We start from the raw sequence: 25,836 nt of genomic DNA, 5'->3' as shown, positions 1-25,836 counted from the left end.
CCAAAGTGCTGGGATTACAGGCGTAAGCCACCATGTCTGACCGGGACTCTAATTCTCATAGCTATAAGACATGTCTATGCTGTTATTCATACTTTAAAAATGAGATGAGGCTTACCTAGGTTATGTAACTTGCCTCTGACCTTTATTTTCCTTTTCTGCAAAGTGAAGATAATTGTGCTACCTTCCTCATAAGGTTGCTGTAAAGATTAAATTGCTGTATGTTGCAGATTTTTGACAGCGTATGACATGTAATGAGTGCTCAGCAAGTGGTAGTGCTAGCTAGTAGTATATCCGATCTTATATAGCCAATAAGACTTTATTGTATCTCTGTTTACTAAAATAATAGGGTGATTGATTTTGCTTCTTCAAGGAGGAGATATATGGATTATTAATAATAATTAGTATGGCCAGGAGAGGTGGCTCACACCTGTATTCCCAGCACTTTGAGAGGCTAAGGCAGGAGGATGGCTTGAGGGGAGTTTGAGACAAGCTCGGGCAATGTAGCAAGACCCCTGTCTTTACAAAAAAATTAGCCTGTCGTGGTGATGCACACCTGTAGTCCTAGCTACTCGGGAGGCTGAGGCAGGAGGATCGCTTGAGCCCAGGAGCCTAAGGTTAGAGTGAGCCATGATTGTGCCACTGCACTCTGGCCTGGGTGATAGAGCTAGACCCTGTCTCAAAAAAAAAAAAAAAAAAAAAAAAATTAGTACATGTGACTCAGTGGTAAATACATTCTAAGCATAGTCTATGGATAATGATATTTCTACCTTTTTTACAAAACAATTCCTAGGCCTTCATGAACTATGACTTGGCAAGTGTAGCCGCTATTTGTCATATTAAGAGACTCTTTAGCAAGGGCTGTCTTTATTTGTTTCTGCTTAATTCATTCTTATTCAAAAATGGTTTTGGCTTGCTTTTTAAACATTCAAATTAGTATGTGGGTCCTTAATCCTATTCCAAATATTGCCAAGGAAAGGGATGACAGTACCTTGGGCCAAATACTGGTGCTCACAAAGACATATTTTCAGTATGAAATTTCTCCATTCAGATTACTTCATGCAAAAAAGAAATTACATAAATAGAGTGACTGCTTATATCCAATGTCAACTTTTTTTTTTTTTTTTTTGAGACGGTGTCTTGCACTGTCGCCCAGGCTGGAGTGCAGTGGCGCGATCTAGGCTCACTGCATGCAAACTCTGCCTCCCGGGTTCACGCCATTCTTCTGCCTCAGCCTTCCGAGTAGCTGGGACTACAGGCGTATTTTTAGCTGGGACTTTGTGTATTTTTAGTGGAGACGGAGTTTCACCGTGTTAGCCAGGATGGTCTCCATCTCCTGACCTCCTGATCCGCCTGCCTCGGCCTCCCAAAGTGTTGAGATTACAGGTGTGAGTCACTGCGCCCAGCCCCCAATGTCAACATTTAAGAAGACACCAGGAGTGAAATTCACGGTCTTTTACTAAAATGTCATCTGCCTAGTATTTACTGAACTGTAATGAACCAATTTTTTGTGAACAAAGATTTCCTTGGCTAGCGGTAAAACGCCTCGTAGTCTTGGATGTGAGTGCCACCTGCTGGCCAGTGTACACAAACACTTTCCTGAACCTTAAACCAAGAATGGTAAATTATTTAGTTTTTAGCGGGAAAGAGCCCAAGTAACACCCCTTTGATTTTAGGTCACAAGGACAGCTGTAATGCCTAATGAATTATGTGGTCTTTGGATAAGCATGCAGATTTATAAGAAAAACATACTCAGGAAACAAACTTAATGCAAAAATATTCCACTGAGCTATTGTTTATAAGTTTGCCAGTGTCAAGAGTATAGTAAATAGTCCTCTGTTTATATTATGAGCTCACTGAGTTTTATACATTGGTGACATAGGCAGTTGGTGGGTGGCTTTTTACCATAGGGAGCCTATACGTATATCTTGCAGAAGGGTAGGAAATTGGGGCCCCTTGGCTGTGATGGCTTTAATGCCAAATATATGATCTTGTCCTAGAATTTTAGTTTTGGAGCCACAGCCCAGTTGGTATTCAGGAGAGATGTGCCCCTTTGTATCATTTTATTGTAATCAGTTCCTTGGAGATAACTTGACCTGTGACCTATGGGGCAATTCAGTAGAATTGGAACTCGTAGCAGCATTGGGGCAACTTGTGATTTTCACTGAGGACAAGAAGGTAGAAATGACTCTTTAGGATAAAGAGATACACATCTTGATCTATTAGAACTACTTCTTCTTCTTCTTTCTTCTTTTTTTTTTTTTTTCTTTTGTTTGTTTGAGACAGAGTCTGGCTCTGTTACCCAGGCTGGAGTGCAGTGGCGTGAACTCAGCTCACTGCAACCTCCGCCTCCTAGGTTCAAGTGATTCGTGTGCCTCAGCCTCCTGAATAGCTGGGATTACAGGCATGCATCACCACACTCGGCTAATTTTTGTATTTTAGTAGAGACAGGGCTCCACCATGTTGGCCAGGCTAGTCTCAAGCTACTGACCTCAAGTGATCTGCCAGCTCGGCCTCATAAAATGCTGGGATTACAGGTGTGAGCCACCATGCCTGTGTTTTTATTTATTTATTTATTTATTTATTTATTTATTTATTTATTTATAGACAGGGTTTCACTATGTTACCAGACTGGTCTTGAACTCCTGAATTCAAGCAATCCTCCTACCTTGGCCTCCAAAAGTGCTGGCATTACAGGCATGATCCACTGTGCCCAGCCTCGACCTATTAGAACTTCATGAAGTTTCTACCAGCCTGGCCCTTGAGAAAGACGTGAAAATTGCACAGCACACTTTGTACGCTAGCTACCTGGGAGAAGTGGCGAGAGAGGGGCTCTGGGGAGGTGACAGTCATCTATCTAGTCTTCTCCTTGGGTCATTCTTGATCACTTTTGCAGGAATTTTAAAGTTCCAGGAATTGGTCTCTGTATTATCGCTGACCCAAGGATTGTCCCTAGTATATTCTTGACATGAGACTGGTTTTTCTGCTTTCATGATTTTATAGTAGTTGGTGGTGTGTATCTCTCCTGCCCCGTCACCAAAAAAAAAAATACATAATTCACAAAAAACATTATACATAATTCACAAAACAGTCTATTGGGATGAAGCAAAAATCCTCTGTTCCAAGGTTGGTTAACGAGTTTTTGTGGCTAAAATTCTAAACCTACAAAATAGGATTCAGATTTGGAAGGGGCTTAAGACATATAGAGCTTTCTGTTTTTACTTTTAGTTATATCTAGCTCAGGTACCTCATAACTGAACGGGGTTAGAATTCACTATTTTTATGAGAAAATGATGGGTGCTTGGTGATATTTTCCCAAAGATTCCTAGTGATGACAATCTGTATTGGATTTAACACTTGGCACGCTTATTTTCATCAACACCAATTTGAAACTAGAATACAGAATGAAGATGCTACTTTTTACACCTACAATGGCACAATCAGCTCATGAGATTGAAGTACTCTGTCCTTGCTAATGACTGCACATTCAGATTTTTGAGTTTTCTCTACATGTGTTTCTTGATTTAACCCAGATTTGTGGGCTAGAAACCGTGGAGCTACTCTTTATTGGAGGTAAATCCCAGCCTCTTATTTGTCTCTTGGGTTTCTCACAGTGCTATGCCAGTTCTTTGTTTCTTGTACTTTTAGTCTGGGGCAACATTTGTCAATTCTTGGGTTTCTTTCCTCCAACTCCTTTACCGTATAATACCCAACCCCCAGCAAGTTTTTACTTTACTGTGTATTTCAAATTATTTGAATTGTTGCTTTAGTTGGTGTAATAGTGTGGTATCACATAGATTTCTATCAGATCTATAGAATCATCCTGATGTTACACTGACTGGATTTTAGTGATATTTTCTGCCTTTTCATCATTGGGCTCTCAAAAACTGCTTCTGGGCAGAAATTTGGTTCTAAGCTCATGTAGAGCAGAAGAGAAATATTAGGATGATATAGTCATATGCTATAGAACTCACCAGGTTTTGCAAAAATAACTTGAAACAAGACAGGAATGGAAGTACAAATCTCAGTGGGTTCTTAATGTTTCATCACAAAGTTTTGTGGTAAAACCAAGATGAAACCACAAGCTTCACTGTTGGCCAGACCAGCAGTGGAAGAACGATGGATTTCAAGGTTAGCCAAGGTCAGGAGGAAACTTGGCTTGTTTTATTCCTATGTTCAAACTCCAGACCTACCAAGTTTTGCGTGGTTTGGGGTTTCCAAAACAGAAATCATTTTGGGACCAGTACAAAACTAAGGCCTGAGGACTAGGGGCAGGGAAAATTTGTTCTGTCTTGGCTTGCATTTCAGCAATGCCAAGGAAGAGGATTTTATCTCCAGAGTTATTAGTCGAATCTTATTTACTTAAATTGTTCTTTGGAAGTTTATGAGAACAAAGAATATCTTTTCATTCTGTTTCTCTACCCAATGGGAAGTCTAGGATTCTTTTCCCAGAGTCTCCAGACATATCTATAGGCCAGAGGAAGATTTATTTCTTGAAAAATTTCATGGTTATGATTACTGACTCATAGACTATGTTCAATTTATTTGGCTCAATATTTGGGTAACTCTCCAGGGGTGAAAGTAGCAAAATTGCCTTGTCTGAGAGAATTGGACCTAGTCCACAGGTCTGAAAAAATCACGTTGCTCTTTTGGAATAAGGATTTGAAGAAAATAATAGAAACAGTCATGCTCAGAACCTAAGACCAGTCTCTCAGTGGGGTGTAAATATGTGGCACATGAAAGACTCACTCCCTTGGTAACTTGTGGGCAGCCCAAGCTCTGATTACGGTGTCATGAGTGGACAGTATGAGTCTGGGAGTGACTCTTGTTATGCCAGGACCAAATCTTCTAGAAGGTGGTAAAGTTCATCAAGTCAGTTAGACCCGCTTTCAGCCGCCAACTATAGAAAATCCTTCTGTAAGGTTTCACTCTTAGAGGCCATTATTTATTTTTCTCAAAAGGAATTCCAAGACTGGCAAGGTGGCTTCCCAGTGATATCAGAAACCTAGACATTTTTCTTCTTTCCACTCCACTGTCATCCTTCTTTTGGTCACCTCAGAATCTCTAGATGGTTGCTAGAGTTCCACATGTTTGCATTGTAGGCAGGAAGAAGGAAAGGGAGTTAAAGGCCAAAGGGCAAAGGCTTAAGGGTAAAATGGTGAAAAGGCCCATTTAATGAGGAAAATAAGAATTTATTCAGAACTCACACACCAGATTTTCACATATATTATAAGGCTAGCACTGTGACACATGCCATCTCAGGTAGAGGTGGCTGGGGCTAGGTGGCTAGGTTGTGACTACTGGTGGGGTCATCCAGTCAACAATAGTTACCTTGACTAGTTCAAGACAGGTGGTCAACAATAAAAAGATTCCTGGAACTGCTGAAAAGAGTAGAGGTGAGATATTTATGCTGAAGCAGATCTCACCTGTAAATCAGACCCACAGAATGGCCAGAAGAGGATTACAGCTAAACTTTAGAGGATTATCAGAGAAGTTGCTCTGTGAAGGTTCACTGAGAAGTCTAGTGGAGCCGGTATCAGATTTCACAAAGTAATTGTGTAATTTATAATAATTGGACATGAGGTGATTAAAATGTAATGTTGTAAGCTATTGTTGACCATGGAAGCTCTCAGAATGAACAAACCAGCTAAACTCTACATCTTCAGAGGGTCTGTCTTAAGGAAGCATTTATTTCTTCCTTTCTTCTTCTCTTTCTTTTTCTTTCTTTCATTCTTTCCATCTCTTCTTTCCTCTCACTCATTCTTTTAAGTTTTAATCATAAAAAAGTCAACATACAGAAAAAGTGAAAGAATAATACACACATAATTTCTATCATATTTTAATAAGTTATTTTTTACCTATGCATATATCTATCTAGGCATCTATGTATCCATCAATTTATCTATCTATGAGCTAATGAAGTAGATTGCAGACTCTTCATCCCTACATACTTGAGCATATTTCTCTTAAGAAGACATTTATACTGGAATAACTTTGTGGTAAAACAATTGAAAAAAAGAAATATAACTTATAAAAAAGCGAGACAAGAAGAATCCATGGGGCAAATATGCACAGAACAGGGAGTGACTGCACAGTTTCTTCCTTAGTAATCCTCCGGAACATGTCATGCTCAGTGTATACAAAAGTTGCATCTGGGAAAGGGATGGCTCAGAACACATACATTTCATTTTCTAAATAGTAAATTTTCTAACTGTATCCTAACTTCAAGGAAGAGAAAACAGCCAGAATGTGCACATTCTTCTATTACCCTTTCTTTCCTTTTCTGTTATGAAACATTTTCAAGTTAGAGGAAGGTTATTAAAATAACAAATACCCATGTATTTGCCACCTAGAATTAAAATGAAAATTTAGGAGTGATTTTGCATTTTCAAGAGAGAACAACAGGCTGAGTGTGATGGCTTATGCCTATAATCCCAGCACTTTGGGAAGCTGATGCAGGCAGATGACTTGAGGTCAAGAGTTCAAGACCAGCCTGGGCAACATGGTGAAATCCCATCTCTACTAAAAATACAAAAATTAGCTGGGCATGGTGTGGTGCATGCCTGTAATCCCAGCTACTCAGGAGGCTGAGGCAGGAGAATTGCTTAAACCGGGGAGGCGGAGGCTGCAGTGAGCTGAGATTCAGTCACTGCACTCCAGCCTGGGTGACAGAGCAAGATTTTGTCTCAAAAAAGAAAAGAGAGAGAGAGAACAACACGTCTCTTCAACCAACTGCAAAAGCATTAGAGGGAAAGAAACAAAGGTGTAAGTAAAATATTCCAGAGAAGGGTTGTTTTGGGAACCAAAACAATGTAAAACAACTGGAGAAAGAGAAGGGTTCGTTTGATTTGTAGAGACTTAAAATCCCCAGGAAGAAGTCACATGAAGAGAGTAAGACAAAGCAAGATAAATTTGTCACGAGTACTCTTTCATGCCTACCTCATGGAAGGAGTTGTCATTTTTTTGGTGCCATTGGTTTCAAAGTTTCAGAAACGTGGTTCAGCAAAGAAGTGCCAGTGCTGCCAGTGCTGATCCCCAACAGCCCTGGAGACAATGAATGCGCTGTGCCCTCATCACTCTATCTCAGGCTGAGGTGTTCCCTCCTCTTCCATTAGTGGAACACCGAGAACTGGGAGGGAGATGACCTACAGCAGTAGTGCTCAGGCCTGTCAGATTCCCGCTAAGGCAAGCTGCTTTCAAGTGATTTGTGGTGGTAAAAAATCAACAACAGGCCTGGCACGGTGGCTCGCACTTGTAATCCCTGAACTTTGGGAGGCTGAGGTGGGTAACTGCTTGAGCCCAAGGATTTGAGACCAGCCTGGGCAACATGGCAAGATCCCCATCTCTACAAAAAATACAAAAATTAGCTGGGTGTGGTGGTGAGTGCCTATAGTCCCAGCTACTTAGGAGGCTGAGGTGGGAGGATCGCGTGAGCCCAGGAGGTTGAGGCTGTAGTGAGCCAAAATCAAGTCACTGCACTCTAGCCTGGGTGACAGAGCGAGACCCTGTCTCAAACAACGACAATAAAAAACAAATAAAAACAAAAAACCCCAAAAAAGCCAAAAAACAAAAAATCAACATTAACAACAGTAGGATTGATTAAGAAACAAGAGTGAAAGATAAGATTAGAGGCTGAAGCTCAAACAGTCAACATGAGGCAGGAGGGGATTACAGCATCGGTGCCCAGGATGCAGCCAGCTTACTCCCCCAGTCTTCTGGACCCCTCCTCATGTCTTTGGGCATCTTGATCCCAGAAGTCATCCACCACCACCTTGATAACCAAGGCAGAGGGCTATGAATGGACCTTGGATGCATTCCTTTCTAAACCACTCCATTTAAAACATTAGGTTTTTAGGTGGTTTAAAGGAATGCAAAATGGTTCTGTTTACTTCCTCTTTGAATTTTCCTTTGCCACACTCTTTTATTTTCTCCTGGCTGACCCGCTGTGTCTGCTTTTGTTACTGATTCATCAAATGTCCACTCACACAGGCAGCATGTTTTTAGGCTGCTAGGCTAAAGAGGTGAAAAAGGTTTCCTCTGCCTGGGCGTGGTGGCTCACAACTGCAATCCCAGCATTTTGGGAGGCCAAGGTGGGTGAATCACCTGAGGTTAGGAGTTTGAGACCAGCCTGACCAATATGGTGAAACCCCATCTCTACTAAAAATACAATAAATTAGCTGGGCGTGGTGGCATGCACCTGTAGTCCCAGCTGCTTGGGAGCCTGAGGCAAGAGATTTGCTTGAACCTGGGAGGCGGAGGTTGCAGTGAGCCGAGATTGCGCCACTGCACTCCAGCCTGGGTGACAGAGCGAGACTCCGTTTCGGAAAAAAAAAAAAAAAAAAGATTTCCTAATTGGCAATGACTCCCTCTGATATTTCTTTCGGGCCAATATACTCTTTTAATTATTTGATTTCTCCTGACTCGCAAAGTTCCCCTTCCTTATAATTAGATGAACCTAACCTGAGGCCTCTATTGATGGGAAAGGGCTTTCAAAGGCAATATTCAGAGAGTTTGCTTGACCAGAAAGGTCAGCAGCAAGCACCCAGCTCTGGTACAAGGCCATATGTTCTTTAAGGAATAGGACTCCATTAACAGACTTTGTTGCTGGAGAGTTTTTTATTCTTTCCTTTTCAGACCTAGAAGGATGTCTGAAGTGTTTATTATTAGTCTAAACTGAGAGCAAGTGAGTGTCCTTATCATTCAAAAACAAATACACCTGTCTGGCAGCAGGAACTCTGCTTGGCTTTATGAACCAGGAAAATCAACACTGTAGTCAGAGCCCAGCCAGTAAATCTGAGGGGCCTGTAAAGTCATGTTGGAGAAGGGGTTCTTTGTGGAAGGATTCAAGAGTTCCCAGTGGAAGATCAGGCTTGGTAGTCATTTTATCTGTACAGACTCTGTAGCCTGTTTGTGTATCCGATACTACTAAATGTGGAATGTAAGAACTTCGATGGGTGGGAACATGCCGAAAAGTTAGTAGGGAAAAACCTAAAGGTTAAAGGAAAACCAATATTTTCTGACTGCAGTCAGGTTAGCACTTCTTTCTGCCATCTCCCTAGGTCCTAGCTGTTGACCACTTTCCTCATGCCGAAAAAGGAACTAGTTTAGTCCTGAAACATAGTTATGCCATCCTGACTTCCTTTATTCTATGTTTAAAAATTTAAGAGTAACTTTACATTTTCAAAATAAAATGAGTATCTTGATACTCCCCAAATTCACAAGGCTGTAATGTAAGACTCTGTATTCATTCATTCATTGACTAATCTTTGAGCGCCTTTGAGGTTGAAGGCATTGTAGCGTTTGGACAACATAAAGGTGCCCTGTTGGAGCTTATGACCTAACAGGAAGTAAGATATACACCATTCAGTTCCCCCAACACACACCAGATACACATTCATTGTCTCCACAGTTTCACCATCAGCTTCAAAGATGTTTTCATATTAGAGTCAGTCTCAGTCACCTACTGACCCTGACTCTCCCTCCTACAATTTTAGTCCTTCCCAGATTGGTCCCAGAACGGTATTTTTCTTGTGTGTGTGACAGCTTTAGAGTCACCTGAACAGGTGGGTAGTGTCAACTCTTTTGCCTTAGCTGCTTGTGTGTGGTTAGATGGTTCATCTGTGTGGGAGAGATTCTTAGGTCTATAAGTGGGAGGATGAGTGGGGTGAGAAGTATAATGTTTTGGAAGAAATAAAAGCATTCGACTCATTTTAAGGAATTATCCAACATAAAGGAATAATTAAAAATATGGTTACTAGTATTAATGAATGCAATCAACCAAATTTAAAGCCACATTTGTCACATTTTTAAACCCAGGGTAGGCTGCAAGAGAGCGTAAGTTTTGAAATTAGCAGAGTCGTGTTGAAATTCTGCTCTATCATTTTCTATCTATATAGACTTAGACCAATAACTTAATCCTATAGGTCTGTATTTTCACCTCTGCAAAATGGAGATAGTGATATTCACTTTTCAGAGTGATGTAAAGATGAAGTGAGCCAACCTATGTAAAAGTTCTTAGTCCTGTGCCCCAAATGCTGACTCTCTCCCTGCCTTTTCCTCCACTTTTCTTTGGAGAATTATGCCTGTATTTTATTTTAGTCTGTCCTTTTTTTCCCCCTTGTTCTTGGCTTTTCTCATTGTTTTTGTTCTTATTTTTTCTGGCTGATCTTGTCTCTTTGGTTTCCTTCTTTTTCCTCTCTGTGGATGTTTGTTTTGCCTGTGTTTATTTTTCCATCATGAACTTTCCTTGAGTTCCTTTCTCATTTGCCTTTTTGCAGGCGTCTTTTGTTTTACCTGGGGCTCTAAGCCCTTTGCACGTTGATGTCAACACTGATTGCTGATTTTGGACTTTGTTGGAGAAAGGGGGTGGAAGATGTGGGAAGACAGCTCTTAAGGGGCCTAGAGAAAGGATATTGGGAGGTTGAAGTGGTTAGTTGCTTGGCTATACATATTTTGCAGACATACATTTCAGTTCCTGGCCAGAAGTCTGACGGTTTTTCCCACAGGTCCTCAGGGTTTTTGAATCTGCCCGGATTTCACTTTCCTTCCCCTCTCCCTGTTTCTTTACCCGGTTTTAGTGGAGCCCAGCTTTCCCCTCCCCAACTTCCTGTTGCCTTGCTTTCTCTGAAACATATTTTACCTATTACTGCTCTTCTTTACCGTTTCACTTATGTGGAACACACACTTGGAAGGGGGGTTGTTTCTTAAGAGGGGGAGGTCATTGCTGATAATAGGAGTAACAGTTGCCTATGATGCGCCAGTGCTCACACAAGACCAAAAACAAGACAGCAAGAACTCATAACCTTGGTTAATTGGAACAGATTCTGAATGTAGCCCAGAGAATCTAAAGGACAGAAACAAACTAAGAGAGTGGTGGATGGTGACAGGATGGAGATGCCAGGGAGTATATCTTACATTTTAATTTCCACAAACATTTACTCATCATCTATCCTGGGCCAAGCAGTGAGCTAGACTCTGGGTATAATTTGATAAACAATATAAGAAAAGGTCTGCCTGTAATTGCTTTTAATGGTTCAAATTGTGCTCTAAACAGAATCTCCCTGCAATTCATATCTATGATTTTAAACTTGGGACTACTTTTCTATCTTGCGAGACATCATGGAAAGAAATCTGGGACTTGAGTGGCTACAATGAATCTTGTGGTGCTTGTGGGCAATGGTTGGTGGTACATCACAATTACCTGTCACATGTCCCCAATATTTTTATTAAGGAAATCTTAAGCAAAAGTAGTGACAATGCTAGAAAAAGCGCTTATCACCCATCACTCAGCTTCAACAATAATTAATATTTTGTCAACCTTGTTATATTTCTTTTCTCCTCTGGTATTGTCCTGGAATATTTTAATGAAAATTCCAGACACCATGTCATTTCCTCTTCTCAAGTAGAGAAGGACTTTTTTTTTTTTTTTTAACATAACTACCATGCCATTATTACATGTAACAAAATCAATAGTAGTTTTTTTGTTTGTTCGTTTGTTTGTTTGAGACGGAGTCTTGCTCTTGTCTTCTAGGCTGGAGTGCAGTGGTGTGATCTTGGCTTACTGCATTCCACCTCCCGGGTTCAAGCAATTCTCCTGCCTCAGCCTCCCAAGTAGCTGGGATTACAGGCACATGCCATCACACCTAGCTAATTTTTGTATTTTTAGTAGAGACGGTGTTTCACCATGTTGGCCAGGCTGGTCTCAAACTCTTGGCCTCAGGTGATCCACCCACCTCGGCCTCCCAAAGTGCTAGGATTACAGGTGTGAGACACCGCACCCAGCCTATAGTAATTTTGTAATGTCATCTAGTACTCAGTCCACAAGAACATTTCCCCAGTTATCTCAAAGATGCCTTTTTTAAAAATTATTTTTATTTTAATTTAATTTTATTATTATTATTTTTTGAGATGGAGTTTCACTCCTATTGCCCAGGCTGGAGTGCAATGGCATGATCTCAGCTCACCGCAACCTCTACCTCCGAGGTTCAAGTGATTCTCCTGCCTTAGCCTCCTGAGTAGCTGGGATTACAGGCATGTGCCACCATGCCTGGCTAATTTTGTAGTTTTATTAGAAATGGGGTTTCTCCGTGTTCGTCAGGCTGGTCTCAAACTCCTGACCTCAGGTGATCCGCCTGCCTCAGCCTCCCAAAGTGCTGGGATTACAGGTGTGAATTACCGTGCCCGGCCAGTATTTTTATTTTTTATCTTCTGGAGATGAAGTCTCGCTCTATTGCCTGGGCTGGAGTGCAGTGGTGTAATCTTGGCTCACTGCAACCTCCACCTCCCCGGTTCAAGCAATTTTCCTGCTCAGCCTCCAGAGTAGCTGGGACTACAGGTGCACGTCGCCATGCTTGGCTAATTTTTGTATTTTTAGTAGAGACGGGGTTTTGCCATGTTGCCCAGGCTCGTCTCAAACTCCTGAGCTCAGGCAATCCACCTGCCTTAGGCTCCGAAAGTGCTATGATTACAGGTGTCAGTCACCTCACCGGCCTCAAAGATGCCTTTTTATAGTTGGTCTGTGTGGATTGGTATCAAAGCAAAGCACACATATTACTATTGGTCATTCTGCCTTTTAATCTCCTGTTTTGTAATTATAATCCCCTTTCCATTGCTTTCTCCCATGCCATTGATTTCTATAGAAATTTGGAATAGTGGGTGTGCTGCCCAGATCTCTTCTTTATGACCAGAGCATTCATGTTGTAGCTGTCAGGAGTGAGAGTGGCTGAAGGCTACAGCATATATCTGGTCATTTTGGGGGTAAAAACACCTGGCCTTTTTGCCCCAGTTTGGGACAACTCTGAAGGACCATCCCAACTCCAGAGCTCACTGTGAGATTGCCTGAGAACTCTGTTGTGACTGCACGAGTCCAGTTTCTTCCTCTTCCCAACCCTGTTTTCCTCACTTTCTTTTAGGTATGTTCCTGAGGCTACTCCCATTAAAATTTCTGAACACAATCTCCTTGTCAAAGTCTATTTTCTAGGAAACGTGACCTGGACAGTTGACACCATGAGTGACTCTAGCAAGCAGAATCTAACATGGGATGTTGGAGCTGAATCCCTGCCTGCCAGCTGGCAATACAAACACCATTAGTGGTAGTTGGTGGACTACCCATAGCTCTGGTGTGGTGTAGAGGTGCAATTTTAAAAAATCACTGGTGGTGAGCTAGGATGGGATACCATGGAAGGGAAAGAACTGCCAAGGGCAATATCACAGACATTTGATAGGTTGGAGGGAAGTAACAAGCATAAAGACTGTGAGAGCTTGGATGTCTCTTGCTAGGGACTATTGATACATTGGACAAAGATAGTCAAAGCCTGAGGATGATTAATCACCAGAGGGCTTCCTCAGCAGCCTATAAAGGAATTTGTTTTGCTTGTAGCCAGGGGGCAGAAGAAGCAGATGATCAGATCTGGGGCTTTATAAGGGTAACATAGCTCTAGAGGAGATTGAACTTTTAAGTCTGGCAAATCTGCTATGCCAAGGTTAGGTCCCAGTTGGAAAGAAGTAAGGTACTAAGACTGGGGGCGGGGACATCTGGATCAATGCATTTGAAAATATCGAATCACCAGATTTCCCTGGACCCTCTGGGCCCACAAAAATGATTAACTGTTCTCTGTAAAGCAAACTCTCCTCTTGCTTGAAAAAGATGCAAAGGTCTCTGTCTTGTAACACAACACATAGTATAGTCTGAAGGGACTTGAATCAACTAGGAGTTCTTCAGAACATCATATTGGTGCACTATTTAATGACAACAAACAGTAAGTCCTTAGAGACTGATATGGGTTGGCTGTGACCCTATCCAAATCTCATTTTGAATTATAGTTCCCATAATCACCATATGTCATGGAAGGGACTTGGTGGGAGGTAATGTAATTGGAGCGGTTACCTTCATGCCGTTCTCATGATAGAGAGGGAGTTCTCATGAGATCTGATGGTTTTATAAGGGGCTTCTCCCCCTTTTGCTCAGCACTTGTCCTTGCTGCCACCATGTGAAGGAGGACATGTTTGCTTCCCCTTCTGCCATGATTATAAGTTTCTTGAGGCCTCCCCCAGTCATGCTGAACTGTGAGTCAATTAAATCTCTTTTCTTTATAAATTATCCAGTCTCGGGATATCTTTATTAGCAGCATGAGAACAGACTAATACAGTACATTGGTGCTGGGTACTGGGGTGCTGCTTTAAAGATACAAAAAAATGTGGAAGTGACCTTGGAACTGGGTAACAGCAGAGGTTGGAGCAGTTTGGATGGCTCAGAGAAGACAGAAAATGTGGAAATGTTTGGAACTTCCTAGAGAATTGGAGGGCTCAGAAGAAGGCGGGAAGATGTGGGAAAGTTTGAAACTTCCCAGAGACTTGTGAATGGCTTGACCAAAATGCTGATAGTGATATGGACAATAAAGTCCAGGCTGAGGTAGTCTCAGATGTAAATGAGGAACTTGTTGGAAACTGGAGTAAAGACCACTCTTGCAATGCAGAGACTAGTGGCATTTTGCCCCTGCTCCAGAGATCTGTGGAACTTTGAACTTGAAAGAGATAAGTTAAGGTATCTGGCAGAAGAAACTTCTAAGTAGCAAAGGGTTCAAGAGGAAGCAGAGCATAGAAGTTTGGAGAACTGCAGCCTGATGATATGATGAAAAAGAAAAACCCATTTCTGGGGAGAAATTCAAGCTGGCTGCAGAAATTTGCATAAGTCATGAGGAGCCAAATGTTAATCACCAAGACAATGAGGAAAATGTCTCTCCAGGGCATGTCAGAGACCTTCACAGCAGCCTCTCCCATCACAGACCTGGAGGCCTAGGAGGGATAAATGGTTTTGTGGGCAGGCCAGGACCTCCCTGCTCTGTGCAGCCTCAAGACACAGTGTCCTGTGACCCAGCTGCCTGAGCTCCAGTTGTGGCTATAACGGGCCAATGTACAACTCAGGCCACACATACAGCTCAGGCCATTGCCTCAGAGGGTACAAGACCCAAGCCTTGGTGGCTTATATGTGGTATTGAACCTGTGGGTGCACAGAAGTCAAGAATTGAGGTTTGGGAACCTCTGTCTAGATTTCAGAGGATGGATGGAAATGCCTGGATGTCCAGGCAGAAGTTTGCTGCAGGGGCGGAGTCTTCATGGAAAACTTCTGCTGGGGCAGTGTGGAAAGGAAATGTGAGGTTGGAGGCCCCACACCGAGTCCCCACTGGGGCACTGGTTGGCAGAGTTGTAAGAAGAGGGCCACCATCCTCCAGACCCCAGAATGGTAGCTCCACCAACAGCTTGCACCATGTGCCTGGAAAAGCCACAGACACTCAATACCAGCCTGGGAAAGCAGCTGGGAGGGGTTTGGGGGGAGCTTTACCCTGAAAGCCACATGGGCAGAGCTTCCCAATGCCATGGGAGCCTACCTCTTGCATTAGCATGCCCTGGATGTGGGACAAGGAGTCAAAGGAGATCATTTTGGAGCTTTAAGGTTTAATGCCTGCCCTATTGGATTTCAGATTTGCATGGGGCCTGTAGCCCCTTTGTTGTGACCAATTTCTCCCGTTTGGAATGGGTGTGTTTACCCAATGTCTGTACCTCCATTCTGTCTAGGAAGTAACTAACTTGCTTTTGATTTTGCAGACTCATAGGTGGAATGGACTAGCCTCATCTCAGATAAGACTATGGACTTGGACTTTTGGGTTAATGCCACAATGAATTAAGACTTTAGGGAACTGTTGGGAAGTGCATAATTGTGTTTTGAAATATGAGGACATGAGACTTGGGAGGAGCCAGGGACAGAATGACGTGGTTTGGTTGTGTCCCCACCCAAATCTCATTTTGAATTATAGTTCCCATAATCCTCGTGTGTTGTGTCATGGGAGGGATATGGTGAGAGGTAATTTAATCATGGGGTGGCTATCCCCACTTGTTGTTCTCATGATAGTGAGTGAGTTCTCACAAGATATGATGGTTGTATAAATAGCTTTTCCCCCTTTTGCTCAGCACTTCTCCTTGCTGCCACCATGTGAAGAAGGATATGTTTGCTTCCCCTTCTGCCAGGATTGTAAGTTTCCTGAGGCCTCCCCAGCCATACTGAACTGTGAGTCAAGTAAACCTCTTTCCTTTATAAATTATGCAGTCTCAGGTATGTCTTTATTAGCAGCATGAGAACAGACTAATACAGAGACTTTGTTAAAGACATCTGTGCTCCAGAAGGTGGGACATAATCCCTACAAACATTCAAGGGTCCACCATATCTGTGAAATTTTAAGGGTCCCAGTCTGGGGCATGCCAGGACATTTTCTCCAAAGTAAACTACAAATTATAGTATCTTCCACCTCCTGCTACTAAGAAGGAATCAAAACCCTTGGTAGGTCACTTTGGGTTCTTGGAGACAGTATATTCTACACTTAGGAATACTGCTTTGATCATTTGCTAACCACCATGGAATATTTCCAGATTCGATAGGAGCCCAGAGAAGGAAAGGGGTCTCTAGCAGGTGCTGGCTGTGGCAAAAGCAGCCCGGCCACTTGGGTCATGTGACCTGCTGACTGTGGCACTGGAAGTATCTACAGTGGGTAAAGGTGTGTACAACAAACTCCAGTAGAAAAATCACACATAGATGCCCAGGGTCTGGCACAAGATCATGCCCTTTGCAATAGAGAACTACACACCAATCACAAACACAACTCCCTGAAGCTACTGGGTAGCTTCTGGTAATGCTGGAATATCTAATGACCGTGTGGTCAGGCTGGATTTTGTCAGAACCACCAAGTCATAAGATTTTGTGAGCCCATAAGGAATCCATTGTAAATTGGAGGTAGTACATCTGGGATTGGACACACATGGGTGATGGTGCACAGATAAGCTGCAAGAGCAGGTGGCCAGACTCTGTGCCCGGCCCTACGTTTTTACATAGTGAGTGAGTATATGAGCAAGGTCATTGTGAGGGTAAAATGGCCTGACTTCTGGCCTCTGTGTAGGATATCTTGGAATGGCCAGAGCACCCTGTGGGATCGCCCCAGTTCTCCATTGCAACTGTGTTGCAGTTTAATTTCTCCTTTTGCCCAATCCTGTTTGCCTCTCTCTCTTATAGGTATATTCCCTGAGATCACTTTACAATAAATCTGCACATGGCTCTCTGTCTCAGAGTCTGTTTGTTAGAGAACTCTACCTAAGACATTAGGTCATTCATCCCATAGAATGTCTGGATTTGGCTGATGTTTCCTCGTATTGTGGTTTTACAGCTACTTGTTTTTCTATCCCTTTGTTTCCTGTAAAGATGTGGTTGTAGCTAGAGAATTCAAGTAGATTCAGGTGGCAAAGTGTGAATGCATCATATTCCAAGGCATAAAATATCTGGATGTCTCACTTTTGGTAATGCTAATATTGATTAATTGGTTCAGGTATTGTCATATAAGTTCTTTAATAGCCCTATTTTTGCTTTTTCTCATTTTCCCTTATTCTTTTCATTTTTCAATTCTGTTTCCTCCTCACCTATTTTCACCTCCTTCTTTCTGTATGTCTCAGATTTCCCAGTGGCACCATGTTCATTGGTGTGGAAGAACTCAGGGCTCTTGTGATTGCTGGTAACAAACTTGACCTCTTGAGAAAGATGAAGAATAGCTGGCCAGAGAGAAAGAAAATCACTAGTTTTCATGTCCAAATCAACGAATATCTTACTCTAACTCTGTAAAAACGAGTTTTTGTTTGGCCTTGGAGTGAATGAGAAGGGTGAGTTTGTACTGGATATGGGTGATCATTTCATACCCTACTCTGTCATCACAAAACATCCTTTTCCCTTTCTGCCCTCTACCTTCTCAAGGAATCATTATTGGCATGACCCCACTGCTCACATTTTATTGAAATGTGATGGTACTTGCTAAAGTGATAAATTATTCTGGTATGTCAAATGAAAGGAAAGGGGAAAGTTCTGGTGTCCTCCTTTTAGGATCTCTCTTCCTTTGTATGATAATGCATAGCTGGCATCTGAAGATAATGCTTCTATTTTTATTATCCCATCAAAACAATAACTGCAGGGGCAGGAATTCATAATCAGGGAAGAGGGAAACACCTTGGCAAGCCATGGCGGCAGCTTTTTGGTAGGCATAGCTTTGAGTGTTGTGACCACCAGTCAACTTGATGGGCTGCAGCTTACTTCATTTACACACGGGGCTGGGCAGAAAGCTCATGTCCAAAGGCATGAAGAAAGTCCGTTCACCTGGAAAGAAAAAAATTATTTGACAATGACATCTGAACTCTCTCACGCAATGGGTTATAGTCAGTATCTTAATTAAAGAACATCTTTTCATGCGAGTAACAGAAGATAACTGGGAATAGCTTCACCAAAAAGGAAAGGGAAGAAAAAAGATATATTATGAAATCCAAGGAGAAGCTGAACATTCAGTAGGTTTCACAAAAGGAAAGAACCGGAAGTTAGAAAGCTGTTAGAACCCAGGCCACAGTTCCCACTTGAAGCGTCTCTCTGTTCACAGTCTTGAGAGAGAGAGACTGTTATTGACTATTTTGCATCAACTGTCCATTCCTAGTCCAGTCAGCTATGGTCAAGAGATTTTGGTGCAAATATGAGGGGAGGGCAGTTCTTTTTATTTTTTGAGACGGAGTTTTGCTCTTGTTTCCCAGACTGGAGTGCAATGGCATGATCTTGGCTCTGCAACCTCTGCCTTCCCAGGTTCAAGCGATTCTCCTGCCTCAGCCTCCTGAGTAGCTGGGATTACAGGCACCTGCCACCATGCCTAGCTAATTTTTTGTATTTTTAATAGAGATGGGATTTCATCATGTTGGCCACGCTGGTCTTGAACTCCTGGCCTTAGATGATCCACCCACCTTGGCCCCCCAAAGTGCTGGGGTTATAGGCATGAGCTACCATGCCCAACCATCAGGGCAGTTCTTACTGAAGGGAATTGGAGTTATGGTCTGGACAGATACCCCCAAAGCTAGTCAATATCTGATAAGTATCTGAATGGATGAAGGATGTGTGGGTGGGTGTGTTTACACAAATACATGCAAATATGTGAATATTGTCATGCATCACTTAAGAACAGTGATGCAAGGGATACAATCTGAGAATGGATTGTTAGGTGATTTTGTCATAGTGTGAACATCATAGAACATGTATACTTACACCAACCTAAATGGTAATAGCCTACTACACACTTAGGCTATGTGGTATAGCTTATTGCTCCCAGGCTACAAATTTGTAGCGCATGTTACTGTACTGAATAATTCAGGCAATTACAATGCAATGGTAAGTATTTGTTTATCTAAACATAGAAAAGGTACAGTAGAAATATGATATAAAAGATAAAAAGTGATACACCTGTAGAGGGCGCTTATGAATGGAGCTTGCAGGACTGGAAGTTGCTCTGGGTGAGTCAGTGAATGGTGAGTGAATGTGAAGGCCTAGGGCATTACTGTACACCACTGTAGACTATAAACACTGTTTAGGCTATACTTAATTTCTTTTCTTTTTCTTTTCTTTTCTTTTTTTTTTTTTTGAGATAGGAGTCTCACTCTGTTGCCCTGGCTGGAGTGCAATGGCACAATCTCAGCTCACTGCAGCCTTCACCTCCTGGGTTCCAAAGATCCTCCTGCCTCAGCCTCCTGAGTATCTGGAATTACAGATACCTGCCACCACACCCAGCTAATTTTTTTTAATTTTTAGTAGAGACAGGGTTTCACTATGTTGGTCAGGCTGGTCTTGAACTCATGACCTCAAGTAAGCCGCCCACCTCTGCCTCCCAAAGTTCTGGGATTACAGGCATGAGCCACCATGCCTGGCCAATTTCTTGAAAAATGTTTTCTTCAATAATAAATTAACTTTAGCTTACTGTGACTTTTAAACGTTATAAATTTTTAAGTTTTAAACGTTAAAAGTTTTTAAGTTTTAAAAACGTGTTGACTGTTTCATAACACTTAGCCTAAAACACAAACACATTTTACAGATGTACAAAAATATTTTCTTTCTTCTTATCCTTATTCTACACACTTTTTCCATTTTCAAGTAATGAGCTATAGAAATGATCCCTGAAAGTATAGTCTTCTCTATTTTTGTTTTCTATTTAAAAATTAAAAAAAATTATTTTGTACTTTTAAAACTTTGTTGTTAAGAACACACACACACACACACACACACAAGCATAGGCCTGCATAGAGTCAGGACCATTAAGATGTCACTAGGTGACAGAAAATTTTCAGCTCCATGATTATATTATAGCACCACAGTTCTATCATTTACTAATATGTTGTTTTGAAGCACATGACTGATACACACACAGACACACATACATATATAAAGATTATATATTTTAATGTTAAATTCAAAAGCATCTGTAGAACAATTATTAAAATGATAATATGTGAAAGCTTCATGAAGATAAAGACCTTACTGTCCTCTTTACTTCTTTTATGCCAAGAATCTGGAAGGGTCCCTGGCTCATAGTAGGTGTTTGGCTACTATTCATTGAATTTATGAGTATTCATTAATTATGATAAAATAAAGTAATACTAAGTATCATTAAAAGTGGGGCAATGAGCCTGTGATCTTCCTGATAAGATGCAATTTGAAGTACACAGCACTACCTATAAAATATTCTTGCCAAAATAGTAGAACATGAATCTAATCAAGGTTTTAGAACTAAGCTCCAGTTTACAGAAAATGAAGAAACATACAAGTTAAATGACACTTTGAAGAAGCAAACCAATAAATCCAGAATATGGGACATCTTATAGAATAATTGACCTGGTCTCTAGAACAAGCCAATGGCATGGGGATAAAAATGAGAAAGAGATTTAGGAGACGTAATAACTAAATTCAAACACACTTTAAAGAGTTTTTGGAAACAATTATGGAAATTTATTCATAAACTCTTGTTATATGATACCAAAACTTATTGCTAATTTTGTTAAATATGATAATGGCCTCATGGTCATATAAGAAAGTGTCCATTTTTTGTTTAGAGATACATAATGAAGCAAGAGGTAGGCTCCCATGGCATTGGGAAGCTCTGCCCATGTGCCTTTTCAGGGTAAAGCTTCCCTGTAACCCCTCCCAGCTGCTTTCCCAGGCTGGTATTGAGTGTCTGTGGCTTTTCCAGGCACACGGTGTAAGTTGTTGGTGGAGCTACCATTCTGGGGTCTGGAGGATGGTGGCCTTCTTCTCACAGCTCCGCCAACCAGTGCCCCAGGCCCCAGTGTGGGGCCTCCAACCTCACATTTCCTTTCCACACTGCCCCAGCAGAAGTTTTCCATGAAGACTCCGCCCCTGCAGCAAACTTCTGCCTGGACATCCAGGCATTTCCATCCATCCTCTGAAATCTAGACAGAGGTTCCCAAACCTCAATTCTTGACTTCTGTGCACCCACAGGTTCAATACCACATATAAGCCACCAAGGCTTGGGTCTTGTACCCTCTGAGGCAATGGCCTGAGCTGTATGTGCAGCCTGAGCTGTACGTTGGCCCCTTATAGTCACAGCTGGAGCTGATGTAGCTGGGTCACAGGACACTGTGTCTTGAGGCTGCATAGAGCAAGGAGGCCCTGGCCTGCCCACAAAACCATTTATCCCTCCTAGGCCTCCAGGTCTGTGATGGGAGGGGCTGCTGTGAAGGTCTCTGACATGCCCTGGAGAGACATTTTCCTCATTGTCTTGGTGATTAACATTTGGCTCCTCATGACTTATGCAAATTTCTGCAACCAGCTTGAATTTCTCTCCAGAAATGGATTTTCTTTTTCATCGTATAATCAGGCTGCAGTTCTCCAAACTCCTATGCTCTGCTTCCTCTTGAACCCTTTGCCACTTAGAAGTTTCTTCTGCCAGATACCTTAACTTATCTCTTTCAAGTTCAAAGTTCCACAGATCTCTGGAGCAGGGGCAAAATGCCACTAGTCTCTTTGCATTGCAAGAGTGGTCTTTACTCCAGTTCCCAACAAGTTCCTCATTTACATCTGAGACCACCTCAGCCTGGACTTTATTGTCCATATCACTATCAGCATTTTGGTCAAGCCATTCACAAGTCTCTAGGAAGTTTCAAACTTTCCCACATCTTCCCGCCTTCTTCTGAGCCCTCCAATTCTCTAGGAAGTTCCAAACATTTCCACATTTTCTGTCTTCTCTGAGCCGTCCAAACTGCTCCAACCTCTGCTGTTACCCAGTTCCAAGGTCACTTCCACATTTTTTTGTATCTTTAAAGCAGCACCCCAGTACCCAGTACCAATTTACTGTATTAGTCTGTTCTCATGCTGCTAATAAAGATATCCCGAGACTGGATAATTTATAAAGGAAAGAGATTTAATTGACTCACAGTTCAGCATGACTGGGGGAGGCCTCAAGAAACTTATAATCATGGCAGAAGGGGAAGCAAACACATCCTCCTTTACATGGTGGCAGCTAGGACAAGTGCTGAGCAAAAGGGGGAGAAGCCCCTTATAAAACCCTGATCTCATGAGAACTCCCTCCCTATCGTGAGAACAGCATGAAGGTAACCGCCCTAATTACATTACCTCCCACCAGGTCCCTTCCATGACACATGGGGATTATGGAAACTCTACATAATGAAGCCTGTAGAAGTAAAACGATATGTTGTCTATGATTTGATTTAAAGTGCTTTAGCAAAGAAAAACAAAAGAAAAAGGAACAGATGATACAACAGGAAAATCTTGATAATTTTGAGGTGTGAATGAGGTATATATGGGGGTTCATTTTCTATTCTCTTGATTTTTGTGCGTGTTTGAAATTTTTCATAAAAAATGGGAAGAGAATAGAGCATATTTTCAGCTTTTTCTAAACTGCTGAGTCTTAAGTATGTTTGCATGTTATAATGTGCACATTTACATGAAGAAACACTTCCTGGGGGACAAGGTGAAATGGTGGAAAGTGCCTTGATTTAGGAGTCAGACAAATGTGGTTTGAATCCTAGCTGCATTCCAAGGACTTGAGGAGGAAGGGAGCATACCTGTAGCAAAGGCAGCAAGGGCAGAGGAATGACTGGTGAATATATATACACACACACACACACACACACACACATACACACACACATATATATAGGATATATATAAGATTCCTGGGAGATGACTAAGTCTTGAGGGGTGAAAGACATTGTGATTTGTTTTGAGGCATGTTGAGTTTGAGTTAAGGTGTCTTTGAGACATACAAGAAGTGATGTCAACAATGCAGTTCATGTCAAAATCTGGAGCACAGATGAGAGAACAGTGTAAGTCTACTAGTTTGATAGGAAAAAGGCAGTTTACCTTGAGATGTTTCCATGTAATTGTGTTGCTGCTACAGCACATGGAAGTATTTCACAGCTATAATACCTATGAGAAGCAAGGACTCGTATAAAGCAATATAAAGTTGTGTTTTATTTGTTTCACAAATGAGCAAGTTCATTTTTATAGGAAAGCAGTTACCTTTCTCCTGCTTTTTATCTTTTACTGCAGATGTGGGGAATTCTGGCAGTAGCCGAGACCCTTTTGAGCCAAGTCTGACTTTACTTTTTCCTATTATTACAGTTTATTTTTTGTGATGTGAATCTGCCAGTTACTAGTTAGATAGACTTTCTGTTGAAGGAGTTTGCTCTGAATTGCACTCTAGCAACACCTAACCAGGAATGCCCCTTCTATCCCATTAGAGAAAGCCACTAAGAGAACTGTTAAAATTATCTAAGAGTCAGATCCCAAGTTGTTTTAGGTATAAAGCAGAATGAGGTAAGCTGGAGTGGGAGGTAGGGAGTGATGGTGGTAATGAGGATGTAACTTCTCATCCCATTTTTAAGAAAGTCTGTAAAATGTTGCTTATGAAAATGACTTGGTCTCATAAAGGGGTATAACTGCTTCAGAGTCTTTCAGAAACTCAGACGTATCCTGTGGTTAATTGTCCATTTTTGGCTTAGTTTTGCTTAGCCTCCCAGAGAACCATTTTAATAACACTGTATTTTTAACTGGGAAAAAATAATTTGATGGTGCATTAATTGCTACTTTGATGACATTTTGAGAGTTCACCACTGTTCTCTTGCTACACCTACCTATTCACTTCTAGCTTTTCCTAATATTTTCTTAGTTTTGCAGAGCAGTATATGATAGTCAATGTAAATTATCAAAACACTACCTCTGATTTATCTGTTTCTCCTGAAGCCTTTGGCATGATTTCACGTGTACAATTTCACCAGAACTCGTATGACATTTCTGTCAAAGACTTAGGGAATGACAGGTGCTACTATTCCCATTTTTTGATAGGAACAAGAGTGACAGAGTTAGTAAATGTCAGAACCAGGGCTAGAACGTGTTTTTATTTCTATCCTAACATGGGAAAAAGAAAGAAAGACAGATAAAGGAGAAAGAAGGGTGTAGAAGAAAGACCAGCAAATAAAAAGTAAAATGAGTTTGTCTACTTATTCCTTGAAGAAACTAAAAAAAATCATCTTCAATGTTCCCATTCCTGAGACTACATGATGAATGATGAATGGTTATACGCCAGGAGCCAAAGCTCTAGTGGGAGAGGCAATCCCATAAATATTCTAGTATACATGATTTCTTTCCATGCTGACATAATTGTGCACATGAACGTCCTGGCTGGTGCTCTCAAGAGCATCAACAATGTCAAAAAGAGAGACAAACACCAAGTTCTTATCAGACTGTGCTCCAGAGTCATTATCCAGTTTCTAACTGCGATGAAACATGATTACACTGGCAAATTTGAAATCACTGATGATCACAGAACTGGGAAAATTGTTGTGAACCTCACAGGCAGGTTAAACAAGTGTGGAGTGATCAGCCCCAGGTTTGATGTGCAACCCAAAGACCAAGAAAGATGGCAGAATAATATGTTCATGTCTCATCAGTTTGGTTTTATTGCGCTGGCCACCTCAGCTGGCATCACGGACCATGAAGAAGCAAGACAAAAACACACAGGCGGGAAAATTTTGGGTTTCTTTTTCTAGGGATGTAATACATGCTTATAAGACAAATGCCTCAATGGACCAAAAAAAAAAAAAAAAAAAAAAAAAAAATTGCAGTATAATGGAAGAATTAAAGAAGTGCCATGGGAGAAATAGTGAGCAAAATGAATTATAACATCAAAAACATTTTTTTTTGAGATGGAGTTTTTGCTCTTGTTGCGCAGGTTGGAGTGCAATGGCATGATCTCAGTTCACTGCAACCTCCATCTCCTGGGTTCAAGCGATTCTCCTGCCTCAGCCTCCAGAGTAGCTGGGATTAGAGGCATGTGCCACCATGCCAGGCTAATTTTGTATTTTTAGTAGAGACAGGGTTTCACCATGTTGGCCAGGCTGGTCTCAAACTCTGACCTTAGGTGATCCGCCCACCTCAGCCTCCCGAAGTGCTGGGATTACAGGTGTGAGCCACCACGCCTGGCGTACATCAAATATTTTTTGCTGATGGTCTCACTTTCTCAATTCCAAATATCTAAGATTTTCTCATTAGTTTGTCTTGTAGTGGATACCATGTATTATCTGATGTTATTATTTTGTATTCAGGCACCATTGTCTCTTAATACTATTTTGCCCACATTTTGGTATAAGATTTCTTGATTTTTCTCAGAGTAATATTTGAGATCCTCTCTTAGCCACATTTGGCCAGTGACATCATTTTAAACTTCCAAGTTTTCAATTTCATGCTCTTAGAATTATGGCTTGTAGAGCAGGATAGGACTACAGGAGATTTTCCAGCCCTACCCCTTGGACTCCACTTGTATCACAGTGGCAAGCCTTGATGAAGCACTATGTTGTACTGACGAACTTCCAAAACTGTCAGCTTTCCACATTACAACCTAGCCAATCAAGGAATAACTAATGGGCCAGATACTCTTATACCTGCCTAGTTAAAAAATATATATTTCA

The 25,836-nt window shown here is 41.6% G+C and overlaps 1 pseudogene; it reads left to right on the top strand.

Moving 5' to 3' along the window:
* The first annotated feature begins 24,513 nt into the window (after positions 1–24,513).
* On the top strand, positions 24,514–24,918 carry LOC119618984 (small ribosomal subunit protein uS8 pseudogene; annotated as a pseudogene).
* Positions 24,919–25,836: the final 918 nt, after the last annotated feature.

This window comes from Chlorocebus sabaeus, chromosome 24, assembly GCF_047675955.1.
Source record: "Chlorocebus sabaeus isolate Y175 chromosome 24, mChlSab1.0.hap1, whole genome shotgun sequence".
Lineage (NCBI taxonomy): Eukaryota > Metazoa > Chordata > Mammalia > Primates > Cercopithecidae > Chlorocebus > Chlorocebus sabaeus.
Note: the sequence above shows the minus strand (reverse complement) of the source record. Positions and strands in the feature narration are given on the sequence as shown.